Source organism: Schistocerca gregaria, chromosome 1 (assembly GCF_023897955.1).
Source record: "Schistocerca gregaria isolate iqSchGreg1 chromosome 1, iqSchGreg1.2, whole genome shotgun sequence".
Classification (NCBI taxonomy): Eukaryota; Metazoa; Arthropoda; class Insecta; order Orthoptera; family Acrididae; genus Schistocerca; species Schistocerca gregaria.
The window spans coordinates 232766008-232779353 of NC_064920.1; the positions used below are offsets into that span (position 1 = coordinate 232766008).

Below are 13346 nucleotides of genomic sequence, written 5' to 3' on the forward strand. Positions count from 1 at the left end.
GATATGGAACACAATACAGTTTACTATCGACATAACTGTTGTAGTAGAGAATGAACAAAGTGTGTGAGGTGTGGCGCAGTTAATGCATACTAGAAGTAGGCTACTTTGATCCAACAGAACAATCGAATTGAGAGTTTTGAAGAAAAAGAGATCACCGAAATTGGTGAGCTGATGTTTGTATTCGATATCAAAACAGATTACAACTGTTCGGATCTACATTGAAGAATTATTAGTGTTTAATGTGCCGTCAACGACGAGCTTATTAGAGACGGGGCAAAAGTTCGTATTAGGGAAGGATGGAGAAGGGAAACAGTCAAAACCTCCAAAGGAACCATCCCGTCATTTGCCTTGAATGATTCAAGGAAATCACGGAAAACATATATCAGGATAGCTAGAAGGAGATGGGAATCAATATCCTCCCGAACACGAGTCCAGTGTCTCACCTCTGTGCCTTCTTTCTCGGCGTTGCTCTGTTGACATTCTTGGAGATCGATAAAATGTAGTTTTATAATAAAATGTAATTTCATTTCGCTCTTTTCGCCAGCAAATGAAGTATATTCAATTGTAAGTAAACCACGAAGTCACCAATACGTATTTTTTATCCTTTAGTGCGAAAATCGTTTTCGTATTAATGTATGGAGAGCATGTCATACGTTCTATCCCTGTCTATACATACTTACGCGGCCTAGGCGCACAAACCAGTTTCGCGTATATGTTAGTCTTACATTTCGGTTTCATTCTAATTTGTCACGGTTTTTGTCGGAAGTGTGCGTTAAATATTTATATTTCAACAAAGATTCTCAAATGCACTACAAATAACGTAACAAGAAATACACAGGCCTATTACTTGTGCCAGCTGAATTAACGGATGGTACCCTATGAAAAGCTTCTAACCGCTGTAGCTCATTTATCGCGATTATTAAATACGTGATGCATAGAGGCAGCTGAAAGTATTTTTAGATTGCTGTTTGAAGCTTGATTCTTTTCATCTGGTAATTATCTTCTGGCACTTAATTGCCAGTGTCTGTTCACGGACGATCAAATTCACAATGAACTTGTGAATTAGCATCTCGCTATAATGAACCAATTTTCACAGTGGATCGGGAAATATGTTGTTGACTCATGGTCTTTACAAGAACTCTTTCTTCTAGAGAAGTGGCTGGTAGGAGTGGATGGAGGTGGGGAAAGTATATAACTTTGTGTTTTGCTCTAAGCAAAGGCAACAGAAAGAAAGGTTAGAGTTTAACGTCCCATCATCGTCAAGGTCTTTAGAGAGTGGAGGACCATAGTTACCAGGTCAAGAATACAAGAGCGTTGCTGTACACTTAACAAAAAACGCAAACTGCGTAGTAAAATTTGCACCCGGGAGTCAGAGATGCCGCCAGGAATTTGTTGGTAGTCTGCGGCTCTTGCGTCAAGCCAAAGATATATGAATAGTCAAAGAGTTTTAGATGCGAACGTTTTGGTAAGGCTTTACCACGTCTGTTATTGATATCGATTAAATACTACGAGGGTAATCCCAAAAGTAAAGTCTCCTACTTTTTTATAAGTACATAGGTCTGTTTATTTCTACATTGGTTTACATCAGTTTAAAACAGCTTGAACATTTAGCTATTTTTCATGTTTTTGCATGACCATGTCGTACCATCTCGCCGCCATGCTGTTCAGAAAGTTATGAACCTCTCAGGTGTAAAGTGGTATGCCCAGGTTTCGTCACTCGTGACAATTGAGTCCAGAAAGTTGTCCTGTTCAGCTGCAAGGCGGTGAAGAAATGCGCGGGAAGCATCAACTCGTTGTTGCATGTGGTTCTCAGTCAGCATTTGTGGCACCTATCTTGCGCACACGTTCCGTTAGTTCAGCGTTTCCGTTAAAATTCTGTGAGCGTTGCTTCGGGAAACCTCAGGAACCAACATGCAGAGATTATCTAGGGTGGTCCGTGGATCTTCACGCATGCTTTACTCAACCTTCAACACTGTCTCCTCAGAAATTGACGGACTCCCGCTCCTTTGTTCGGCGTGAATTACGGCCCGACCAGCTGCAAACTCTCTACACCACTTACGAACATTTTTGATATCCATGCACGACTCATCATACACTTCCGTCAATTGGCGATGGATTTCAATCGGCGCAGAGCCCTTTACATTCAAAAATCGAATAAATGCGCGCAGTTTGAACTTGGCGGTAACATCCAACGGGAGCTCCATTCTCAACGGGTGCCAAGCCAAGACTGAGCGCCTCAGAGCGGCATGCACATGTTTACACACAGCGCGTGAAGCCCTCTTCATAACAGTGTGACCAACTGCCACACAAACAGAGTTCTGTACTTATAAAAAAATAGGAGACCTTACTTTTGGGATTTCCCTCGTATAAATTTACTGTTGCTTGTCACTCTTTATTGTAGTTTTTAATCGATATCAGTAGCAGTCATGGTAAAGCCAAACTTAGAATGCTCTCGTTTATAAGGCGGCGATCAAAAAGTAACCATTCGAAGGTCGTCCAATCCAGAATCAGTAAGCCAATCAGTCAAAATCGCCATATTGAGGCAACGCTCCACCAACGCATCAGATTGAAGATCGCGTTTGATAAAGCACCGTGTCCTGCTGCGTGAAGAAGTGTCCTTTAACTCCCTGCTGTACGTACTCGTCCGACAGGAATCGTCGACTCTTCAAGGCTATTTTTAGAGACCGACGGTGTGATAATCGCTTGGACAGAGATCAGCATTATAGGGCGAATGATCGAGTGTCTCCCACTAAGGTTGGCGTAACTTATGCGTTACAACATTTGCGATATGGGGACGTGCATTATCATGAATCAGCAAGGAATTAGGCTCACCATTCTACAACGATGGTTTTCGACAGACATGCTGTCCCATACACAGTCTTCGTTCTCCGATGGCGCCGGCCCGTGTGGCGTGTGGTTCTAGGCGCTTCAGTCTGGAACCGCGTGACCGCTACGGTCGCAGGTTCGAATCCTGCCTCGGGCATGAATGTGTGTGATGTCCTTAGGTTAGTCAGGTTTAAGTAGCTCTAAATTCTAGGGGACTGATGACCACAGATGCAAAGTCCCATAGTGCTCGGAGCCATTTGAACCATCTCCGATGGATAGCTACCGGTGTTTGTCCTTCGGAGGCCAAGAAAAAAGTAAAAGGACGTTGGTCCTGTTTGGACGCAGTTGGTAATATCGGTGCCACAGTTCATATTTCCACATTTACCGGACACACTTCCGAAAGATGCAAATGCCACACGAATCCCTTGCCTACATCTTGGTGTTTATGTCCCCACATCGAAGTCGCGCTACGTTGCAGTCTGATTACAAATGAGTTATGAGTTAAGTATTTGACTTAAAGCCTGTAGGCGTAAAGCATGTTGTAAGTCGCTAAATGCTCTCATTATGAAAACTAGATGAACATAGTCTGGGTAATTTACGCTACATTTTAAGCAGACGCTAGTTTTTCAAGCATATTATAGTTTATGAAGTCACAACTCCTGAACTATGTATCGTACAGTGCTATGCCGGGTGATCAAAAAGTCAGTATACATTTGAAAACTTAATAAACCACGGAATAATGTAGATAGGTAAAAAATGACACACATGCTTGGAATGACATGGGGTTTTATTAGAACAAAAAAAAAAAAAAAAAAAAAAAAAAGTTCATAAAATATCCGACAGATGGCGCTGGACAGCAAAACGTCAGTGGCTGCGCATGACAATCGTGTATAAAAGGAGCTGTAATGAGAGAGAGAGAATCAGATGCGCCAGCAGTCGCAGCTTGTTGCGTTACCTGAAAAGGCGCTTTTAGTGAAGCTGTATTATCAGAATGGGGAATGTGCTAGTTCAGTTTTACGAAGGGAGGGGATTCGAAGGGGTAAAGGTCCGTTGATAAATGCAGCAGTGTGGCGAGAATGATTTCGAAGTTCGAAGTCACGGGTTATTTAGACGATAGACCCCGAAGTGGCCGACCGAGCACAAGGCGTAATGCTGCTGAGACAGTTCAGCAGGAAGAAATGGAGACTGTAGCGGGTTCGTCTATGCACGGGGAAGTCAGCGCTCGTGCAGTCGCACGTCGCACCGGCATTCCATACACTACTGTTTGATTGGCACTGAGACGTACCCCCCCCCCCCCCCCCCCCCTTCGGATGCTATCCGTACAAAATCCATCGGCATCATGAACTGTTACCTGGTGATTGAGGGAAGCGGAGGGCATTTGCGCTGTGGGCGTTTCAAAAGAGGGCGAAAGATGTTGAGTAACGTGTTGTGGACCGACAAAGCTCATTTCAGGCTCCGAGGGTCTGTCAACGCCCATAACTGCAGAATTTGGGCTGCCGAAAGTCCTAGAACTGTCATGGAAATTCCACTGCACGGCGAGAAAGTCACGGTATGGGATTTACCACATCCACCGTTATCGAGCCTATTTTCTTCGAGGAAATGCGTGATTCTCGTTTTGTAACTGCTACCCTGACGAGTGAGAGCTACGCCGATATGTTACAGAATCGCATAATCCCCAGCCTGGCTGATAAACACCTGCTGGAACGTACGATGTTTATGCAGGATGGCGCTCCACCCCATATTGATAGACGCATGAAAGATCTCTTGCGCGCGTCGTTTGGTGATAATCGTGTGCTCAGCCGACACTTTCGTCACACTTGACCTCCCAGGTTCCCAGACCTCAGTCCGTGTGATTATTGGCTTTGGGGTTACCTGACGTCGCAAGTGTATCGTGATTGACCGACGTCTCTAGGGATGCTGAAAGGCAACATCCGACGCCAATGCCTCACCATAACTCCGGACATACTTTACAGTGCTGCTCACAACATTATTCCTCGACTACAGCTATTGTTGAGGAATGATGGAGGACATATTGAGCATTTCCTGTAAAGAACATCATCTTTGATTTGTCTTACTTTGTTATACTAATTATTGCTATTCTGATCAGATGAAGCGCCATCTGTCGGACATTTTTTGAACGTTTGTAATTTTTTTGTTCTAATAAAACCCCATGTCATTCCTAGCATGTGTTTTGTACCTCTCTCTATCTACATTATTCCGTAATTTATTCAGTTTTCAAATTTATACTGACTTTTTGATCACCCAGTACTTTGCAGGTACATTCAGTGATACATGTAGGCACTGATTGCATCGTGAATTGCGCATAGGGTTAGTAATAAGGAAGTAATAAATTAAATGTCATGCGAGATGTTAAGCTTTACTGCGCGCTATTTTAAGCAAAAGGTAGTTTTTGACTCATATAAGTATTTGTGATGTCATCACTCCTGAACCGTGTGCCGTACGGTGATATAATTTTGGAGGCACTTTCAGTGATACATGAAAGATACTAACTGCACACTAATGCGAATGAAGACGGTAGTAAGATGTAATAAATTAAAACTTCATGCTTGATGCTGAAGTTTAACTGCTTGCACAGCGAAAAAGTATAGGTGAAAACTTTCTTCGTTCCATTATTTTGTAGGGGCGTATGAGTGAGAAAAAAATTTCGTAACGAATTGAAATTACGTATAAAGTTTGTTGGAAGTGGCTATGTGCTCTTAGTCTTAAATACTAACTGAATATATTCCGAGTATTTGGGGGCCGTCAACTACGCTGTAGCAAGACAAACACACAGTTTGCAGTTATAATTCTTGTCTTATTGTGTTAAACTTTTAACGTGAGATTATAATGCTTAATGAGTAGATTACGACAGAAGATTAAATTTTTAAATTCGGCGAAAGATTGAAAATCAAATTTTTGTTGCTCATGGAATAGGCAGCTTGCAATTGACAACTGGGTTCCGGGATAACAGTTTCGTAATACGAATTTGGCCGGTCAGGCAATCAAGATAGAGTTTTGCTTATGCCACTGTAGTCAAAATTATTATGTTGTATGTACTTTGTACTTTGTACATTCTAGACGCTTTCTCTGCTTACTTCAGTGCTTACAAAGTGTATTTGATATTGTCCGTGAAGTAACACTACAGAAACATGCCTCCACAAAACGTTGAGCCATGCCTTAAAATAGTATTTTTTTTCTTAGGTTACTAAACAGTATCAAAGGCTACCTCAAAGCCTTACGCATAACACAGGAATGTATTAATTCGCATAAATCCGCCTGATTTTCTTTTGCGTACTAATTTATAGAGACTCTGTAATACTTGTCACCCCCGTCCATGCATAAAATACTTTTGCTGCCTAGATGCACAGATAAATTTTACGTTCCTGTCTATTTGTCTTGCACTTCTGTTTCACCCTAATGTCCACGGTCTTTGCCAAAAGTATGCGCAAAGTATTTGTATCAGCAACACCCTACTGAAATACACTGTCGGCGGTCTCTGCCAGTCAACAGACGAGATCGGCCTGTACGCTTTTGTGCTGTACGTGTCCCTTCACGTTTCCACTTCACTATCACATCGGAAACAGTGGACATAGTGTGTTTAGGAGTGTCGAAATCTCCAGTACAGACGTATGACACAATCACCGGACCACGTTCGAAGTACGTGAGTTTCGCGGAGCGCTCCATTCTGCTTTTCTCATGATTTCTAATGACTACTGAGGTCGCTGATATGGAGTACCTGGCAGTAGGTGGCAGCACAATGCACCTAATATGAAAAACGTATGTTTTTGGGAGTGTCCGGATATTTTTGATCATATAGCGTAGTCTACTGATGAATCCATTTTCGCTCGTGATGGTATCAATAATGTTCCTAACTCGCGTCAATGGAGCACACAGAACACAGTTGTCAATGTGGAGAAACAATTTCAAGAACTGACAAAATTCTCCCGAACTTCCAGCCGCGTCAAGTGATTTAAAATCCACGAGTTTTCGGTTGTGTACTCATCGGTCATTGTCAAGTTGTGACTGTCTTTTGCTTGCTGCTACCCTCCTTTTACAGCTGTGCTGCCTTCTGTGACGTCACTGGTGCTCGCTCCAGTTCCATATAATTTAATGTTTAGGTCGCGCGCCCACTTCAGTCTTCCCCTATCCGTGTCCCAAGCCGTGCTTACAAGGGAACCTCCTCATCGCAACCCCCTCACATTTAGTTATAAGTTGGCACAACGGATAGGCCTTGAAAAACTGAACACAGATCCATCGAGAAAACAGTAAGAAGTTGTATGGAACTATGGAAAAAATAAGCAAAATGTACAAACTGAGTAGTCCATGCGGAAGAGAGGCAACATCAAGGATAAAGTGAGCGCAGGAGCGCCGTGGTCCCGTTTTTAGCGTGAGCAGCTGTGGAACGAGAGGTCCTTGGTTCAAGTCTTCCCTCGAATGAAAAGTTACTTTTTTATTTTCAGACAATTGTTATCTGTCCGTCCGTCCGTCCGATGCGAGGTAACTGCGCCGTAGTATGGGGACGCTACACCTAAACGGAAAAATTTGAAAACGTTAAAAACGTGTTTTGACAGAGCACAGGGAAAACTGTGCGACTGTGAAACTGTTGCATTCACATGTTGTAGTTTATGTGACAAATTCTTATGTTTTCAACACTTTTTTGGGAGTGATTATCACATCCACAAGAAAACCTAAATCGGGAAAGATAGAAGAATCTTTTTACCCATTCGCCAAGTGTACAAGTTAGGTGGGTCAACAACATACTCCTATCATGTGAGGCACATGCCGTCACCAGTGTCGTATAGAACATATTGGACGTGTTTTCCTGCGGAGGAACTGATTATTTCAACTTTCTGCATTCCTCCAGTTAGGTACGAATTGTGCACTGTCCCACTCGTGCCACAATACTTGGAGCTTGTCTAGCAGAATTTCATGATTTGCTGCGACCGTAGCAGCAGCGCGGTTTCCGACTGAGGCGCCTAGAACCGTTCGGTCACTCCGGCCGGCCGTGTTCGAAGGCAGCGGAAGCAAAACCTATGCCCGACCGCTATGTAGCGTAATTGATAGAGACGAATTTTCTTGCGCGCGCAATCTCTGTCAGTGACAATTAGGCTGTTAAAAACAATGGGTGAACAACAGGTCAGGGAGCGTCAGCAATAACGATGGGAGTGTCATTAGGGGTGAGTGCACGCCGGGGGCGGACCCTGTCCGGTCCAGTCCGATATTGTATCTGCGCGTGGCGTGCGCGCGTGCTGTCATCATTAGCGCTAATGGCGGGCGGGCTGTGACCGCTGCAGCTACCGCGACCGCCGACCCCGTTCTGCTCGTCCCAGCCGCCGGTCGCGTCTGCTGACCTCTGTTCTGTGTCTCCGCAAGCGCTACTGGTCCTTGACAAATCACAACACTAACGTTCAAGACCATTCGGAGAACGTCTGAGGAAAGGCCAACAACCAAGAACATTACGTACGGCTCAAATCAAATTTCATTATCATCAGCCATTCGAAATTCACTGCTGACAAGGGAATCTCCCCATCGCACCTCCCTCACATTTAGTTATAAGTTGGCACAGTGGATAGGCCTTGAAAAACTGAACACAGGTCAATCGAGAAAACTGGAAGAAGTTGTGTGGAACTATGAAAAAAATAAGCAAAGTATAAAAACTGAGTAGTCCATGTGCAAGATAGGCAAAATCAAGGATAATGTTAGCCAAGAAACGCCATGGTCCCGTGGTTAGTGTAATCAGCTGCGGAGCGAGAGGTCCTCGGTTCAAGTCTTCCCTCGAGTGAAAAGTTTAATTTTTTATTTTCAGACCATTATTATCTGTCCGTCCGTTCGATGCGAGGTAACTGCGCCGTAGTATGGGGACGCTACACCTAAAAGGAAAATTTTGAAAACTTTAAAAACATATGTTTTGACAGAGCACAGGGAAAACTGTGCAACTGTGAAACTGTTGCATTCATTTGTTGCAGTTTATGTGACAAAATCGGGCAAGGTAGAAGAATCTTTTTACCCAATCGCCAAGTGTACAAGTTAGGTGGGTCGACAACACATTCCTGTCATATGACGCACATGCCGTCGCCAGTGTCGTATAGAATATATCAGACGTGTTTTCCTATGGAGGAATCGGTTGACCTATCACCTTGCGATGAAATGTTTACGGTTCCCATTAGAGAGGCACGTCCTTTCGTCTACTAATCGTACGGTTTTGCGGCGCGGTCGCAAAACACAGACACTAAACTTATTACAGTGAACAGAGACGTCAATGAACGAACGGACAGATCATAACTTTGCGAAAATAAACTTTTGACTCGAGGGAAGACTTCAACCAAGGACCTCTCGATCCGCAGCTGCTCATGCTAACCACGGGACCACGGCGCTCCTGGGCTTACACTATCCTTGATGTTGCTTATCTCGCGCATGGACTAGTCAGTTTGTATATTTTGCTTATTTTTTTCATAGTTCCACACAACGTCTTCCTGTTTTATCGATTGATCTGTGTTCAGTTTTTATGGCCTATCCACTGTGTCAACTTATAACTAAATCTGAGGGGGGTGCAAAGGGGAGGTTCCCTTGTGAGTAAAGACCTTCTCCAGGTGTTTCCAAGCGTTATAGCCTTTAGCCATATTCCGCGTTTTCTAATGTTTTCTCTCCATTTTCCATTATATCAAGGCCTCGAACGTACACCACTGTGAAAATTTCTACACCCAGAAGAAAAAGTGTGAATCACTCCAAAATCGGAGGATGTGTAGAACAGTGGAACGATGTTATGTGATTAAGATTGCTGAGAGGGGGTGTGCACATACGCCCAGAAGCGCTCTCTTTTCTGAGATTGGAGAGGTCAGTGTTACGCCACGATAAGAAAACGCAAAGCCGTCAAACGAAGTGGAAGCGTGTAAGTAAGGGCCGATATACCTCGGAAACGTCAAAGGTCGCAGTATCAGCATATCAGTTAAATCGTCCACAGCTCGTGGTCTTGCGTTCTCGCTTCCGGCGCACGGGGTCCCGGGTTCGATTCCCGGCGGTGTCAGGGATTTTCTCTGCCTCGTGACGAGTGGGTGTTGTGTGTACTTCATCATCATTTCATCAGCACTGACTCGCAAGTGGCGTCACCTAAAAGGGACTTGGAATACGGCGGCCATTTCAGTTAGATCGAACAAGGCATGTGATTTGGTATCAGTGCAACAGGCTTGTCACACCGTGACACTGCTCGTACTAGACACACTGCTATTAAAGTGATGCGTGTGTGGAACGCGTGGATAGAAGAGGATCGTATAGAGCGACGAGTGGCCACAGCACGGGATGACAGCCATCTTGTTCGCATAGGCGTTACCCACGGAACAGCTTTGCCCACAGTGTCGGCTTGTCGTTAGAGCACATTGCAATGGATGCGGACGTTTCTGCCTCGACAGTCATACACCATCTGCTGTACCGGTGGGACGCATGGGAATATGTCGGCTTCCACTAAGGCCTTGTGTGTGTTACACACTACAGTGGCGAAGGCAATCGGGCAAAATGCATCGTTGAGCCGGCCGGGGTGACCGAGCGGTTCTAGGCGCTACAGTCTGAAACCGCGCGACCGCTGTGGTCGCAGCTTCGAATCCTGCCTCGTGCATGGATGTGTGTGATGTCCTCAGGTAAGTTAGGTTTAAGTAATTCTAAGTTCTAGGGGACTGATGGCCTCAGAAGTTAAGTCCCATAGTGCTCAGAGCCATTTGAACTTTTTTTTTTTTTTGCATCGTTGAGTCGCACAGCGCTCAAACGTCTAGTGTGATGTTTTGGGGCCCCATTGTCTTAACACACGATCTCGCGTCCTACTTACTGAGGGGAATGTAAACATCCGGAAATTTTTAGAGCCCGAGGCATTGCCCCTTCTGCAGGTAGCTTCACATGCCATGTTTTAGCTGGAAAATGCCCGGCCACATGTGAGAAGGAATGCGCAAGCCTTTTTCGAAGAACGAGTAGTGCTCCTTTCCTGGAGTGCTCGATTGTATGACATGTCGCCCATCGAACATGTCTGGGATATGGTCGGTCAGCAACTTGTTCGTTCTGGTCTTCTTGCAACCACTGTCGATGCTTTGCGGACGCACCCACGAACCGTGACAATGTGTTCGCCAGTAGCATATCCAGGCCCTCTTTCATTCCATCCCACAACTTCTAGAGACTCTGATTCCAGCACATAGCGGCATAGAGGCCTAATACAGTACTGAATTCCCACGGCCAAAGCGCATGTACAGTTCTGTAATTATAATCGTTTGTGCCTTGTCATTTCACTAATCTATGACAATAATTTTATTATAATTGCATGTCACCTTCTTGGTGTTGCAATTTTCACAAAGAGAAGTGTATTTTATTGAATCCATCGAAGAATATCGTTTATTCATCTGCCATTCAATTGCCTGATTTGATGTCAGCAGGAAAGGAAAGGTATGTGGGTCGGGGGACGTTTGGCAGTCAATCTATTTTCGCAGTACCATCTCTGCGCTTTTCTGCTAGTCTTGCTGTTTCAGTCGCTCAGGCAGGTCTATTGAGTTATATCTGTGTAGACTGCTCTGTTCGACGATGGCAAATTACTTTCATCGTAAAAGATTAGAGACTCTACAAACGCTATTCTGCTCTGACTGTGTTACTGCAACGATGATGCTTAGTAAAACACCGCGGAATTCAAACCAGACTTCGATTTGATGACACCGCCCACCTCCATTTTATGTTCATTACAATCATTATTACATTTTCCGCTCCAATTTATGCCCTAAATAATTTGATGGTTCTTCTGTCTCTCCTAATAATTATCAACACACACTTCCCCACTGTTTCCTGATCAACCCTGAATTTGTTGAAATGGTTGAAATGGCTCTGAGCACTATGGGACTTAACATCTTAGGTCATCAGTCCCCTAGAACCTAGAACTACTTAAACCTAACTAACCTAAGGACATCACACACATCCATGCCCGAGGCAGGATTCGAACCTGCGACCGTAGCAATCCCGCGGTTCCGGACTGAAGCGCCTAGAACCGCACGGCCACCAAAGCCGGCGCGCCGAATTTGTCTGTGATGATTTGGGCATTAAAATATAGGTCTCACTGCCATGACGCCGAAGATATTGTAAACTTCCCAGACAAATAAAAAGACTGGTTTTGAAAACTTTGTGTCATCTATCAGTTTTACTCAGTACATTTGTCCCCTCAAATCACTCACTGATTAAAGTTCTCTTAATACAAAAGTTTATCAGTTTATGAATTCATTCTTAAATTCTGCATTTTTTGATGTGTCGATTATCAATTATTTTAGTCTTATTATTACTGTCAAATTATTCCAATAGCTTTTTGTGTATATACGCTAGAGACAAAAAGAAAAATTTTCACCAACAAAACGAAAATGGTTGATCTTTGTTCCATTAACACGTATTCCTTCTTCGTTTTCCCAGTCTAGGGATCTGGAGGTGAGAACTGCTGAGAATAACTTGGGGTATATGGGACATTCTTGTCCGACACCTTGTTCAAATCTGAACCTCTCACTATTCTGGTGGAGTCCGATATAAACTGTAGCAGTGACATAGACATTCCTTAGCGTACCAATATAGCTTGAATAAATGCTGTGTTTCGCAAGGACTGTTAGTACAGTTATTATTGAAACTGAGTTAAAAGCTTTTCTTAAAATATATAAATGCCATGCAAAGTGGTAATTCGTACTCGTTACTGCTAGCCACTTACAAATCTTACATTTTGCTCTGTTCATTAAAAAACGACTTCTGAATTAATTTTATTATTGCGTAGTTTGTCATGACTTTAGTGAGTGTCTTTATGTTAAGGAAAAGAGGCTAATAGCTCAACAACTTTTTTGTCCTGCCTGCCTTCTTTCGTGTGAAGAACACAATTAAAGATTTGTTACAATTCTGCAACTTGGTATTTATATATAGATACTTAAAAAATGAATTTCATATTTCACGTGAGCCACAAGAGAGTGCTTACGTGGTTAGGGTTACTGAACTGCGCATGATTTCTAAACTATGTTATGAACCACCTGCGTGTTGCATAATGCGAGAAACAGTCAACACACAAAGACCGGTTTGAAACTTATACTTACAGACTGCATTATTGGTGGACACTGTTCTTTACTCACGGAATGCTAACACAAAGAAGCAACACAAGAAAAAATCGTCTAACACTTTTGGCCGTGACATTCTTCAGGCTGCCATCAATGAAGAATCCTGAAACTTAGAACCACACAGGCCCGTTATTGGCAAAATATCAGTGGTAGAATTGTTACAGCGTACAGCATACTGACAGCCGAATGACAGGTATTCATATTGTGAATTAACATACACGCATTCACCTTAAAACTGTGCGCCGGACCGAGATTCGAACTCGTGCTCTAGCGACTTACGACCTCTCCTCACAGCTTCATTTCCGCCAGTACCTCGTCTCAGAAGTACATCTGTGAGGAGAAGTCACAAGTCTGCCTTCTGTAGCTCAGTCGGTAGAGCACTAACACGCAGAAGGCAACGGTCACGAGTTCGAGTCT

General features: G+C 43.8%; 1 protein-coding gene across 2 annotated transcripts in view; it reads right to left on the reverse strand.

Moving 5' to 3' along the window:
• LOC126338532 (serine-rich adhesin for platelets-like) overlaps positions 1-13346 on the reverse strand; it is a 2400280-nt gene that overhangs the window by 106931 nt on the left and 2280003 nt on the right. The window lies entirely within an intron of this gene.